The 15,037-nt window shown below is 43.4% G+C and overlaps 1 protein-coding gene across 1 annotated transcript in view; it reads left to right on the top strand.

Moving 5' to 3' along the window:
• Positions 1–1,228: 1,228 nt before the first annotated feature.
• SLC41A3 (solute carrier family 41 member 3) overlaps positions 1,229–15,037 on the top strand; it is a 283,615-nt gene continuing 269,806 nt past the window's right edge. The window contains exon 1 of the mRNA XM_069206275.1: positions 1,229–1,316. The gene's annotated coding sequence lies outside the window, so the exon portion shown is untranslated. The remainder of the gene's footprint in view (positions 1,317–15,037) is intronic.

The raw sequence follows: 15,037 nt of genomic DNA, 5'->3' as shown, positions 1-15,037 counted from the left end.
ATCGAACTGCTGTGCAACATGGCTTAAAATAAAAAAAAAACGCTATGACAGCCAGCGTTGACTGCGTTGAAGTGCTTCTTTTACCTTTACATCATGTTACACAGCAACCCATGCTGCTGTAAAAATAAACAGCACTGGGATGTTTGGGAGGTAGGGTCACATCAGAGACAGGGAGAAGGTCAGGGTGTGGTGGGGGAAAGTTGCTTTTGGAGCGTGAAGAGGACAGGGATGAATGAGAGGTACTACAGGGCATGCACCACCTGAGTGCATGCCAGTAAGTTTCGGGAAAAAAAAAGAAAAAAAAGGAAAAGTGTATCTGCTGGCCACTGGCCTTAGAAAGCAGTATTTGGTCCATGCTCCACTCAAGAATGAAGACTGCGAAGCCCAGGAGAAAGCTGGATGTCAGGAGGAAAAGCTGGCCAATGGGAAGCAAGTATTTTGGGAGCCAAGCAACGGTAAATAAAGGTAATGGGGCATGCTGTAAGCCGCCTTTAAGATATATTTTTTTTTTTTAAGGACAATAGCTTTCGGTGACAGAGCATGTGCGCTGTAGGCTAAACCTAAACAAGACACTTCTAAAAACAGGAAAAAGTCTTTCTTTCTAGCTATTTAATAAAGGCGAATTGATCTCTTGGAAGGCATGCATGTAAATACTAGGACGAGGAAGACGGGCGAGGAGGTAATGGGTGGAAGGTTGCATTTTGCCAAAAGGCTAAAACCATTTACAGTCACAAAAATCTGCTCACCCTGGTGTCCCATCTTTCGAAAGGCCTTGCTAACACAAATTCAAAAAGTTATGTTTAAGCAGTTAAGATTTTTGAACAGCATAAAAAGGGGTGAGTAACCAAATAGAGCGGAGACAGAAACAAGACAAAAACATTTCTGTTACACTGCCATTATCCTTAAGACTTTTTAAAAGAGTGTATTTCTAACCTTCTTCTCGTGTGTTACTGCTTCCAGTGGTTTGTGCGTGACAGGTCTGTCTTTTTATCACACCCTTCTGTTGCTTTCGTTCATTTCCATGCAGCAGGGAGCCATATTTTGTTAAAGGAAGGCACCGTATAATGTCTAGTAGGCGGAAATTTAAGCCTGTCCATTTTAGAGAAGCAATGTGTGTGCCCAGCAGCAGCTGAAGAGTTTTGTTACCGTCTCTTGGAATAGCTCACGTGTCAGAACTGTCCTTTCTGACTCCCTGGAGCAGGCGCCTTGCAAGTCCCTGGTTCCAGCCACCCCACTTTTCTGCACGGAGTTCTAGAACCGTGGCTGTACCGTGGTTGGACAGGCTCTTCGACTTCCCATAAAGCTCCTGCTTTCAGGTAATAATACTTGAAATTTAGTGTAGAATTACACGCTGTATGAAGCCTTGGCCGTACTCGCCTGCTCAAAGAATTTACCCTTTTAAAATAAATGCGTGTTGATCAGTTTGACCTTGTGGCACACAGCAGTGAGAAATCATTAATGAAACCGTTTATAAATATTCTTGCGAATCCATGGCACTCGGAACATGCCTGGGTTGTTCCATGTTATGTACGACGGAAGATGCTGCCAGAGGTTCTCAAAATGCGCGCTTTAGATTTCAACACAAATGCAAACTGGCAAGAGGTTGGTGGTTTTCGCTTGGCATCTGGGGCGTTCTGAGACATGAACGTACATTCATTATGTCCTCTCACACAAGCACTCTAACCGTGTACTTGGTATTTGTATGACATGCACAATGCCAATAACATCATTTACGGAGAACACGTACCATAATAAATTGTCTCCTGTTTAATGTAGCTGTAACCGTGGAGTCAGGCTAAAACTGCTGCCCAAAGGATGCATATAATCCAATATGAATAAAACATAACATACTCTGGTGCATCATCAGCAATTCCCACTCTTAGCAGCGGCACTAGTCTTAGAATCCAGACTTGGAATTTGGAGCTGCAGTCCACAAATAAACAGAACCCTTCAGGAATATTTCAAATATGTAGCAATAAAATAAAACATTGTGGCTTAAAGGCAGTACATTTTGTAGAATGGATGCCTAATTTAAAGGCATATATAGCTAATAAAACGTGTTAATGAAATACAGTAAACCTTTTTCATTTAAAGCTCAAGTACATACAAGTATTGATGCTGTGAACTTCATGTAGACAACATTTCTATTGAATTCTTCATAAGAACCTTTAAAATGTAAAATGAGGGGTAACATTGATAACCGTATAATTTTTCTTGTTTGGTATTTTGCTAAATATTCGAAAATAAGAATTTAGCTATTTTTATTCGCTCACAAAACCATACGAGTTTGGGGGCACTCCCCCCATCTTCTGCCCCATCTGCATTTTCCATCTTCTGCCAACCCCAAGCACTCATGCGACTCAGTGATGCTCTCTTTCCTCCCATGCTTCTCTTAGTTCTGCAGCGCTACCTGGTACCTGCCAATGACTGTAAAATTAGATCTCAAAGCCAGTGATGGTGGGTAGCTATACTGGAACATTATTTTCCTTAATTCCAAGATGGCTCCCATGACACACTCTTCTAAACCAACATTTTTATGGCAAGAATGCAATCTTATAAAAATGTCCCTTAATGATGTTCCTGTTCCTATAGGTCAAAGTGAGAAGTACGGGCCTTTCACAGCTCATCTACCCCTATTTTGCGTGTCATCATTTAAACTTCATTTTTATATATGTTTTCCTACTTTCACCTATAAATTGCACAGACAGTCATTACTTAGCCACCATGGTTTATCCTGCACGTTCAAACTTTGATATTTTGTTAGAGGAAGTGTTTGGTAATATTTGGGATGGGGGCAAATATTGCCAAACATTTCCTCTAACAAAACATAAGACACATTTGCTTTGCCAAGGCTGGCTTTCTTTCATCGAAAAATATTTTATAAGAAAAGTCTCTCTTTGTCAAACAGAGACTTTTGGTTCACCATCCAACATTTACTACACCATATACCTGCGTGTCATTGAGCTGTAAGGAAAAAGCGCCTAGCTTAGTAAACTTTAAGGAGCTTCAAAAAATAAAACTGATTACTTGAGTACCTTGATCTAAAATGAGGCAAGCGTCGGCTGGCTTCGGTACTGCTTTCCAGGACAGGAGGCTAGCCAATTGCCCACAGACTCATACTGTGCAAGTACAGAAGGCAGCTATGGAGCAGACTGGCAATGACTATTCTTGATAACAATTCTGCCCTGTGAGGGCTGTGCCTGGCAAAGGATTATGCTATACATTAGTCTAATTATGTATGGCCACTTACAGCATAAAAATCCACTTGCAGTCTAAAATGTGTGCATTTATTGGTAAACAAAAGTGCAAAAGTATATTTGTTGCAGCTTTAGTTTTTTCACAAAATAAATACGAATAAACAGAAAAAATGAGCTAAAATATGGAAAGTACATAGTGGGAAAATAAATGGTGAGCTATAGTTATATGATACACTGCACAAAACTACTCAGTTGGGAATAACATGTCTCTGGAAGAAAACATAAGCCGTTGTCGGTGCTATACGTATTTTTAAAAATAAAGTTTACAGTGAGCTTTTATTAACAAATGAACAACTCTTTCTGTGGCTCTAACTTTATCAAGACGTGATATTGAGTAAGATCAAGTACAAAGCGGCAGGTATCTTAAGAGTTATCAATGGCAAATCTGTGAGGGACTCCAGCTTTTCTTAGGAGCTACTCTTTAATTAATCTGCTACTTCAATAATAATAACCGGTTTGGGGGAGGGGTTGAGGCACACCCAGGAAGTTATTGACCAGGTTGGAGTCAAGGAGTCCAGTGTTGGGGATAAGCATGCAAGACCACCGATAAATACCTATCAAAGAATAGCCTCCTCCTTAGATAATATTGCTATGGTCATTGAGACCATCACTATTTTGATTGTAATTTACAGTATTTTTATAACATGTACTGGAAATGGCCTTTTCTGCAGGGTCATTCCCTGACTTTTTGAATTACTCCTCTTCCTTTTCTGACCCTTTTTATGTTGGCTTTAGGAATCTGTGCACTTTTTCACTGCTGACCAGTGCTAAGAAGTGCATGTGCTCTGTGTTTAAAACATGGTAACACTGGAGTCTCCATGATTGGCATATTTGATTTACTGGGAAGTCCCCAGTAGAGTGCACTAGCTGTGCCCAGGGCCTGTAAGTCAAATGCTTTTAGAAGGCCTGCAGCACTAGTTGTGCCTCCCACTACAGTAGACTTTCAAACATGCTTCAGGCCTGCCATTGCAGAGCCTGTGTGTGCAGTTTAAACTTCCATTTCGACCTGGCAAGTGTACCCACTTGCCAGGCCCATACCTCCCTTTTTATTAGATGTAAGACACCCCTACACTAGGTCCTGGTTAGCCCCAAGGGCAGGGTGCAGTGTATTCAAAAAGTTGGACATTAACTTTTAAGTTTAACATGTCCAGTAGTGAAAAACTCTTAAATGCGGTTTTCACTATTGCAAGGACTATCACTCCCATGGGCTAGTATGGGGACTGCATTAAAACATATTTTAAGTGTAATTTCCTATTGGGAAAAGATAGAAAAATGGAGTTTGGTGTCTCTGGACACATATTGTGGTTTTTTAATTGCAGGTCTAAAAATGCAGCTTTTAGAAAGTTGGCATTTTCTTACTTTAACCATCCTGTGCCTTAGCCTGACTCCAATCCCTGTCTGGTCTGTGTAAGGTTAGATGACAGCTACCTTTCTGCATTCCACCCAGATAGCCACAAATACAGGACAGTCAACTGCCCCTGCAATCCATCTTCATACTGATTGGTCTTCCTGAGAAGGAAGGGTGATGTGACTTTCACTTACACTTCAGAAGGTAGTGGCCTGACCCCACACAAGGGACTGACAACTCCCACAGACCTCCTAGCAGACATGACTGAGCTGAAAAGGAACTGGCCACTTCAAAACCACTCTTTGAAGTCTCCCCCACTTCAAAGGCACATTTGTGTATAAGTACTAGGCCTCTGACACCATATACTCGGAACACTTCTGGACTGAGGACATTTTACCAGGAAGAAGGGCCACAGGGATGCCAGGAGGGACTGCCACTTTGATGTTTGCTCTGCTGCCTTCTACGTCTTGCCTGTGAATGAGAGGACTGGATCTAACTCTCTACATCCTGCAATATAAAGTTTCTCTAAGGGCCTGATTGAGCCTGCCTCCTGTTTCTGAAGTCTCAGGGATATCAAAGACTCCTCCTGCATCTTGCTACTAGCACCTGGGCTCCTCTGCTGTGAGTTCTGCTCTGCCAAGTGGTGCCAAATCCAGTTCTGGTGCTTTGGAGGTGTGTGTGGTGCTGCAACACAAGAACAGACTCAACGACACCGGTGCGTCACTTGGAACCAATGCATCCCGCTGCAGAAACGCTGCTTTTGCTGCTATCTGCACTGAAACCAAGGACAACACTTGCCGACTGCGTGATGTAGAAACACCAACTCACAACACAGCCCCTGCTTGGCTGACGCAGCACCAATGCATTGGAACCAGTGCTTACCAATTCTGGACCTTGACACATCACTGACGTTGCCTGATCTCGGAACGACGCATCCCCGCCTTGGATCAATGCATCACCACTGAGCCTCGATGCAACGAAGGTACTGTCAGTGGGTCTGTGTGACTCCTGTACTTGGCCCGCGCTCCATCGCAGTCGGACTGAACTTTTGGATTTGGCCCGGTCCTGCGTGACCAAATAGCCCCGGGTGAGAGCTATTTTATTCCAAGCAATGCATTTTGATTGAATCTTTCAAAATCCATAACTTGGCTTGTGTATGTTGTATTTTTGCCTTTTGCCATTTTGGTCTTGTTTGACTCTGAAAAATATTGCCTATTGTTCTAAACTGATGTCAAGTCCTTTTGTGGTGTCTTCATTGTGTTACTGTGTGTGTGCATGATCTCAAGAATGTGACACCCTGCCTCTTTAGCCTGATTGCACTGTTCCAACCTACCAGAGGGTGAGCACAGGTAAACCTTTAGTGTGCATTTTACTTGCCCTGACTAGGATTGTGGTCCCTACTTGGACAGAGTGCATACCTCTGCCAAACAGAGACCCAATTTCTAACAATACGTCTTTTGTCAACATACTATTCAAGTGGAAGCTCACTTAAAGAATAGCTGGTGCCTTTTTTTCTTAAAAGGCTCTTCCACGTACAGCAACAAGGACATTTTATTGACTGGATTAGTTGATTAGGGTCACTACAAAAAAGTATGTTGAGAGAAATTACTTTTCTCTCATGAATTTTCAGGGAAATTATCAATAGAAATGTAGTTACATTTTCACAAAATTTGTGACTGTCAGCCTCATTCATCTAAAAAAACATCTGACATGAGTGAGATATGTACTCACCACAGCAAAAGTCAGCTTATTCAACAGCATTCTAGTTCAACTTCACAAAATAGTTCTAATGGAGAATTAGACTGCTGAAATTCTTTAGTGATTACAAGGAAGAAGTACAACAGGACAACATGTTGTTTGAGCAGGAGCGGTGCATTTCACAGCGTTTTCTATGAAGCAAGCAAGAGGAAACAAGAAACACACAATAATTGAATGCACTGGTTATTATTAATGTAGTTCTGAACATTCTCTTTTAAAACGTGAGGATTGAGGGTCATCAGTCTTTTAATGACATGGGATACTTTAAAAAGGTTAAACATACTGAAAGAGAGTCTCTCAACATTTGTTCCCACATCTGTTTCCACACAGTACAAATTTTTGTATCTGAAAATAGGAACTTTTTGGAATAGAATGAAGGGCAATTTTAGTCTCCAATTGTAACATATTAGTGGATCCTGATCCTATTTAGTTTTTATGGGAATCATGAGTTTGCTTAGTCTTCTGGCATGCAGGCCTGTGCCTCAGTCAACTAGTGACTTTTAACCTACTTAGCCTGCTCTGTTTTAGCGCACTTATTTAATAATTTCATCCAAGATGGCTGCTATCTTTATAGTTAGGAAGATGTTTTTATTTCACCTTATCAGTGCCACTCTGTGAAGGAGTTACTATCAGCATCAAAGACAAGTGATATACATAGGTATTTACATCATATCCCTTTCCCACTTACGTGTGATAGGAACATAATGTACTTTTGGAGGGAAATGTTTATACAATTGCTGCCCGAAGGATGCCTTCTTATCTATTGTTTGGGAACATACCTGCGGTAGGGGTCCTACAAGATCTGTATAAATACATCTCACGCAGGTAAGGTTATCAGAGGGATTCCTACCAGATGCCATCAATGCTATCTATGCTACACGTCACCTTGATGCAGACCCAGCCTTCATGTCCCCATGGCTTCTGATCTAGAGACCTCATTCCAAGGTAACACAGCTTTGGGATGGTCTCTTCTCGTGGACATGGTACTGGCAGATTAGGTTTATCACACCAAGCTTCCTTTAATTTAGAGATTAGGTTCATCATGCTAGGGTATTAGGGCCTATTTAATATCTTATGTTATTGCAAGATGGTGGGGGTCTTTGTATTCATGGCTCTCATCTTTTCCATTCTGCTTCTTGCATTGTTCATTATCCTAATCATTGCAGCTCATACATTTTACAGTAGATTGCAGTCTTGTTAATAAAACCTTTTGAAAAGTTTACTGCATCTTCTTCATTGCCTTGTGTGTGACTGAGACTTATTGCTCATGTGAGAAAAGGGTAATCACCATTTAACCCATTTTGACTCCCCTGAGATGTCACATTCTTGAGTTCATGCATAAAGGCTGCCAGAAATCACCTTTTACTGTTTAAGTTTTCGATGAGGTACTGCTTGTGAGCAGGGAGGGTTGGGCTGATAGTTGTGACTTTTGTAGGATTGGCCTAGTCGCCTACAAACAAAAGTGCTGTCAACCATAAACCAGCAGTCTTGCCTAGAGCAAGAGTCCAACTACGACATGGCGCCACGGTCTTTTGGCAATAATTTACAGATACCCTAAATATTTCTGTCTCACACACAACAGGTACCCTAAGTACCATTATAAGGAGACGTCCGTGGTCTTTGGGTTAATCCTCCTCAGCTGAAAAGGGAGCACCTAGCTAGGCTGTAGGTTGTTTGAGCTGGAACTCTTATGTTTTAGAGGGCAATGAACATATGTGCAAGTAGATCATATGTTCATCATTATTGCGTGTGATCAGACACCCAAAAGAGATGGTGTTTGCAGAATTCATTTTTTTATGTTTGCATCTCCAGTAGCATTACTAAGATCCTTTCATATTCCCCAAACTGCATCGAAGTGGACTGACTTGAAAGTCATTTTTTATTACTTGCTATAGAAGAAATTGCATATTGCTTTATAGATGCCACACCACACAAGGCATCGAGTGTAAAACAAGGTCAAAGATTGATCGCACTCTTATCAGTATTATTACAGACTGAAAAAACACTTTAAAGGTAGTTAACACATGGAAGGGTAGATGCTTTTATGATTTCTTCTGTGTTCAGCTCTTGTAGCATCACAGGCTAACACTGTTTTATAGACAGATTCAGACTATTGTGCATAAGACAGAAGCATTCTAACCTGATTTCCAGCATCTCTCTGAGTGATGGCACCATCTGGAGCTAGGATGGCACACACATTCTTCAACGGAAATATTTGATCTTCATAGAGAAGTAATATGGAAACAAGGGATAATGAAGTGTGTTCTGGCTCTTGTTTAGTTAATAGGATCTCCAAGGTAGATAAGAACTAACGAGACAATCAAAATGGAGCATTCTGGTTTTGTACTGTCTCTGATTTACAGTTTAAAGTACACAGGACTAAGTGAATTAATTTGGGTGGTGCTGTGTGCTGAGTTTCTGTGAACAAACTCTTGACAAAGTCTGGGTTTTGTAAAGAGCTCTGAGTGAGTCTGTATATTGGCAGTAGTAACGCACGATATCACTGAGTATTATCAAAAAGTGATTTCTTACTGACTTTATGATACATGACTTTTAGATTGAGCAATCGGCAACTTTGGTTATTATTAAGCCTAAAGCTGTCATGTTTTAACAAAATAAAAACAATAGAACACCAATTGCTTTCCCTACAGCTATTAGATATTTTATCAGTGAGCGACCGTGAGCTTGGTCGGGACATTGTGTGCCTGGGTCCCATGCTACTCAAGGGCCTAACAGATCAGGTCCAGGGGCTCCAAAGGCGGGATATTAAGTAGTAGAAGTCTCTCCACCACTAAGGTGGGACAGTTTGAAGACTGTGTTCCTGGTGCTTAGGGAACTACACACAAAAAAGGGGTGACTCCTCTGTAACCGCTGAACGTGGTGTATAGATGCAGAGCCAATAAAATCAAGTATGTAACAAATTTAACCCCTACGCTGCCAGGCCTTTTCCCCCTCCTGTGCCGAGCCTTTTTTTGGCTATTTGGGGCAGTTCGCGCTTAGGCCCTCATAACTTTTTGTTCACATAAGCTACCCATGCCAAATTTGCGTCCTTTTTTCCCAACATCCTAGGGATTCTAGAGGTACCCAGACTTTGTGGGTTCCCCAGAAGGAGGCCAAGAAATTAGCCAAAATACAGTGAAAATTTCGTTTTTTCCAAAAAAATGGGAAAAAGGGGCTGCAGAAGAAGGCTTGTGATTTTTTCCCTGAAAATGGCATCAACAAAGGGTTTGCGGTGCTAAGATCACCAGCTTCCCAGCTTTCAGGAACAGGCAGACTTGAATCAGAAAACCCAATTTTTCAACACAATTTTGCCATTTTACTGGGGCATACCCCATTTTTACGATTTTTTGTGCTTTCCGCCTCCTTCCAGTCAGTGACAGAAATGGGAATGAAACCAATGCTGGATCCCAGAATCATTTCTGAAAAGTAGACAAAATTCTGAATTCAGCAAGGGGTAATTTGTGTAGATCCTACAAGGGTTTCCTACAGAAAATAATAACTGAAAAACAAATATTGAAATTGAGGAGAAAAAATCTGCAATTTTTCTCTACGTTTTACTCTGTAACTTTTTCCTGCAATGTCAGGTTTTTTAAAGCAATATACCGTTACGTCTGCTGGACTCTTCTGATTGCGGGGATATATAGGGCTTGTAGGTTCATCAAGAACTCTAGGTACCCAGAGCCAATAAATGACCTGCACCCTGCCTTGGGTTTTCATTCTATCCCGGGTATACAGCAATTCATTTGCTGAAATATAAAGAGTAAAAAATAGCTATCAAGAAAACCTTTGTATTTCCAAAATGGGCACAAGATAAGGTGTTGAGGTGCAGTGGTTATTTGCACATCTCTGAATTCCGGGGTGCCCATACTAGCATGTGAATTACAGGGCATTTCTCAAATAGACGTCTTTTTTACACACACTCTTATATTTGGAAGGAAAATATGTAGAGAAAGACAAGGGGCAATAATCCTTGTTTTGCTATTCTATGTTCCCCCACGTCTCCCGATAAAAATGATACCTCACTTGTGTGGGTAGGCCTAGCGCCCACGACAGGAAATGCCCCAAAACACAACGTGGACACATCCCATTTTTTGACAGAAAACAGAGGTGTTTTTTGCAAAGTGCCTACCTGTAGATTTTTGCCTCTAGCTCAGCTGCCACCTAGGGAAACCTACCAAACCTGTGCATTTTTGTAAACTAGAGACCTAGGGGAATCCAAGATGGGGTGACTTGTGGGGCTCTGACCAGGTTCTGTTACCCAGAATCCTTTGCAAACCTCAAACTTTGGCTAAAAAAACACATTTTCCTCACATTTCGGTGACAGAAAGTTCTGGAATCTGAGAGGAGCCACAAATTTCCTTCCACCCAGCGTTCCCCCAAGTCTCCCGATAAAAATGGTACCTCACTTATGTGGGTAGGCCTAGCGCCCACGAACGGAAATGGCCCAAAACACAACATGGACACATCCCATTTTTTTTTACAGAAAACAGAGGTGTTTTTTGCAAAGTGCCTACCTGTGGATTTTGGCCTCTAGCTCAGCCGGCACATGGGGAAACCTAGCAAACCAGTGCATTTTTGAAAACTAGAGACCTAGGGGAATCCAAGACGGGGTGACTTGTGGGGCTCTGACCAGGTTCTGTTACCCAGAATCCTTTGCAAACCTCAAAATTTGGCTAAAAAAACACATTTTCCTCACATTTCGGTGACAGAAAGTTCTGGAATCTGAGAGAAGCCACAAATTTCCTTCCACCCAGCGTTCCCCCAAGTCTCCCGATAAAAATGGTACCTCACTTGTGTGGGTAGGCCTAGCGCCCACGAAAGGAAATGGCCCAAAACACAACATGGACACATCCCATTTTTTTTGTACAGAAAACAGAGTTGTTTTTTGCAAAGTGCCTACCTGTGGATTTTGGCCCCTAGCTCAGCCGGCACCTAGAGAAACCTACCAAAGCTGTGCATTTTTTAAAACTAGACACCTAGGGGAATCCAAGATGGGGTGACTTGTGGGGCTCTGACCAGGTTCTGTTACCCAGAATCCTTTGCAAACCTCAAAATGTGGCCAAAAAAACACTTTTTCCTCTCATTTCGGTGACAGAAAGTTCTGGAATCTGAGAGGAGCCACAAATGTCCTTCCACCCAGCGTTCCCCCAAGTCTCCCGATAAAAATTGTACCTCACTAATGTATGGGTGGGCCTAGCACCCACGAAAGGAAATGGCCCAAAACACAACGTGGACACATCACATTTGTTTTTTGCAAAGTGCCTACCTGTGGATTTTGGCCTCTAGGTCAGCCGGCCCCAGGGGGGGCAGAAATGGCCTAAAATAAATTTGCCCCCCCCCCTTGGGAGCGACCCTTGCATATGAGGCTGCTCCCCTTGCGTGATGGCGCAAAAAAAAAAGATCCCCAGTGCCTAGTGCTTTCTGCCACCCTTGGGGGACGATTCACCTAAATTCAGCCGATTTGCCCCCAAGGGGGGCAGAAATGGTCTAAATACAATTTGCCCCTCCAGGGGAGCGACCCTTGCCCAAGGGGTCGCTCCCCATCTCTAAAAAAAATAAAAAAACAAAAAAACAAAAAAAAAAAAAACAAATTTGCCCTGGCGCCTAGAGGTTTCTGCCCCCCCTGGGGGCAGATCGGCCTAATACCAATAGGCCGATATGCCCCCCGGGGGGGCAGAAATGGCCTGAAATAAATTTGATCCCCCACCACCCCCGGGGAGCGACCCTTGCCTACAAGGTCGCTCCCCTTGCGTGACGGCGCAAAAAAAAAAGATCCCTGGTGCCTAGTGGTTTCTGCCCCCCTTGGGGGCAGATTGACCAAAAATCACCCAATCTGCCCCCAAAGCGGGCAGAAATTACCTAAATAGAATATGCCCCTCCAGGGGAGCGACCCTTGCCTAAGGGGTCTCTCCCCATCTCTAAAACAACAAACAAACAAACAAACAAAAAAATTGCCATGGCGCCTAGAGGTTTCTGCCCCCCCTGGGGGCAGATCGGCCTAATACCAATAGGCCAATCTGCCCCCAGGGGGGCAGAAATGGCATAAAATAAATCCCCCCCCCGGGGAGCGACCCTTGCCTACAAGGTCGCTCCCCTTGCGTGACGGCGCAAAAAAAAAGATCCCTGGTGCCTAGTGGTTTCTGCCCCCCTTGGGGGCTGATTGACCTAAAACCGAAAGCGGGCAGAAATGGCCTAAATACAATTTGCCCCTCCAGGGGAGCGACCCTTGCCTAAGGGGACACTCCCCATCTGTAAAAAAACAAACAAAAAAAAATCCCCGGTGCCTAGTGGTTTCTGCCCCCGCTTGGGGGCAGATCGGCCTAATTATAATAGGCTGATCTGCCCCCCTGGGGGGCAGAAATGGCCTAAAATAAATTTGCCCCCCAGGGGAACGACCCTTGCCTAAGGGGTCGCTCCCCTTACGTGAAATTCACGAACAAAAAAAAAACTCCCTGGTGTCTAGTGGTTTCTGCCCCCCTTGGGGGCAGATTGGCCTCATAAAAATAGGCAAATAATGGCCTAAATATAATTTGCCCCCTATGGGAGCGACCCTTGCCTAAGGGGTCGCTCCCCACACCTAAAAAAAAAACTAAACAAAACCAAAACAAACAAAAAAAAATTATCCCTGGTGCCTAGAAGTTGCCTTAAAAAAAAATGCCCCCCCTGGGAGCGACCCTTGCCCAAGGGGTCGCTCCCTTATGCCAATTTCCTTTTGAAAAAACACATCCCTGGTGTCTAGTGGGCGTTTTGACAGCTGGATTGCTTTCAATCCGGCTGCCAAAACGCAGAGAGAGACTTCAAAGGGAAGGAAATACATTTCCTTCCCTTTGAAGCCTCTCTCGGCCTCCCCCACAAAGCATTTCTCTTCCGATCAATGGGGGAGGATCTGTGACAATCAGCGCGCGCTCGCGCGCTGATGTCACGGGGGTCGGGGGTGGAAGGGGAAGGGCTTCCCCTTTCATCCCTGACTTGGGGGGGTGGGGGGAACCCCACAGAGGGAGCGCTAGCACTCCCTCTGGGCTGTGTACCCAGGACGTAATGGTTACGTCCTGGGCACAGCAGCACTGTGCCGCAGGACGTAACCATTACGTCCACGGCACAGAAGGGGTTAATGGATAAGAAACAGCAGCAGCTGCTACCGATGTCTGGGACCAGCAGACAGCATAAGGATGTACAGGACCCCAGACTCTAGAACACTCTGTATTCTATTCCCTCTTTTTCTGCAAAGAACTATGTTCATCCACCTCCGCCCCACTACCCCTTAACAGATCTTGTTAGTTTGGCCAGGTGCCTCACATTCCACTATTGGTTTCTATACTTACAAAACTTCCACCGGTTCATGACATTTCCCCTGTGCACAAAAGATAATTTACCCTCACTCAATCACCTACACAAACAACATGAGACATGGAACTAACTCAATGTGCATTAGATTTCTTCTACAACACCTTCTGTCTCCTCAAGGCTTCCATTTGACTTACATCACACTTGAAGAAACCTGCATGTCTCAAAGAACACCTCCTCCTAAACCACACAGGACACAAATCAGAACATGCCTTCCTTTTTCTCATCCCTTCTAATGGAGAACCCCCAGTGGCTGTTTGTGGAACAGTCCTGTTGAAAGCAATCATATCCTGTTATGGCCTATGCCACTTCCTCACCACATCTTACTACCCACTGTATACCCTCACAATCACCATCCCACTAATCTGATGTCTGAGGACGATATAATGTCATCCTTACGTTCCCATTCCTCTCTATTTGAGATAACCTTGCAAGTCTGCTGCAGTAAACGTAACTCCTTTGTCTATAAGCATACCTCCACAGAAAAAAAACGTATCCCAGGTGTGCCAAAGGCAAGCCTGTCTGCACACTGGTGGTTGCACTCCAAATCAAATCGGGCTCAAGGAAGCAGCACAAAGTAAAGGGCTTAGTTACACCAGTGACCAGCTAAAACAAATAGGTAAAGATGATTTCATTAATGGGACCATGCTGTCGGCACTGGAAGGGATTCAGGTGGAGGTGCAGTCTACTAGTCCTCTGCATACAGCTAAGAAATCACGTGGCAGGCAGTGTTGCAGGCCCATTAATTCATGGTCTTTAGTGAAACATGCTACAGAAATTAACTTTTTACTGCAGACTAATGGCTTTGATGCCTTATTTGTCACAGAATACTGGGTCGCGGGGATCTGAATTTTAACTTTAGGGAAGACTGTCCTTCCAACTGCAAGGTTTTACATCATCCTAGAGGACCTGAGAGGGGGTGGAGCAGCCATAATCTTTAAAGAGTGCTTGGATTTTAATACTATGCACTTAGTTTTTTGGGAGCAGAGATCTTAGGCTTTTCACTGAGGGAATGAGCTAGATTCTTTCTTTAAAGGATCTTCTGCTATTGTCTCCCAGGCTCTTTGATTTCTTTTGTGCAATCTTTCTCTGATTTTATTTCGAGCTTGGCCCTCTCATATTCCTTTTTTTTAATCTTTGGTAATTTTAAATATCTGGGTTTAGGATGAGATAGCACCATATTCTAATGACCTCTGGGGTTATTTGGAAATGTTTGGACTACAACAACTGGTCAGTAGATCAACTCATCAATGTGGACACACATTGGACCATATTTGTAATCCAGAGGACCCTGTTTATGTGCTAGGTATCCATCCTTTGAGTTGGACAG

This window comes from Pleurodeles waltl, chromosome 9 (assembly GCF_031143425.1).
Source record: "Pleurodeles waltl isolate 20211129_DDA chromosome 9, aPleWal1.hap1.20221129, whole genome shotgun sequence".
Lineage (NCBI taxonomy): Eukaryota > Metazoa > Chordata > Amphibia > Caudata > Salamandridae > Pleurodeles > Pleurodeles waltl.
This window is presented reverse-complemented; position numbering and strand designations above follow the sequence as displayed.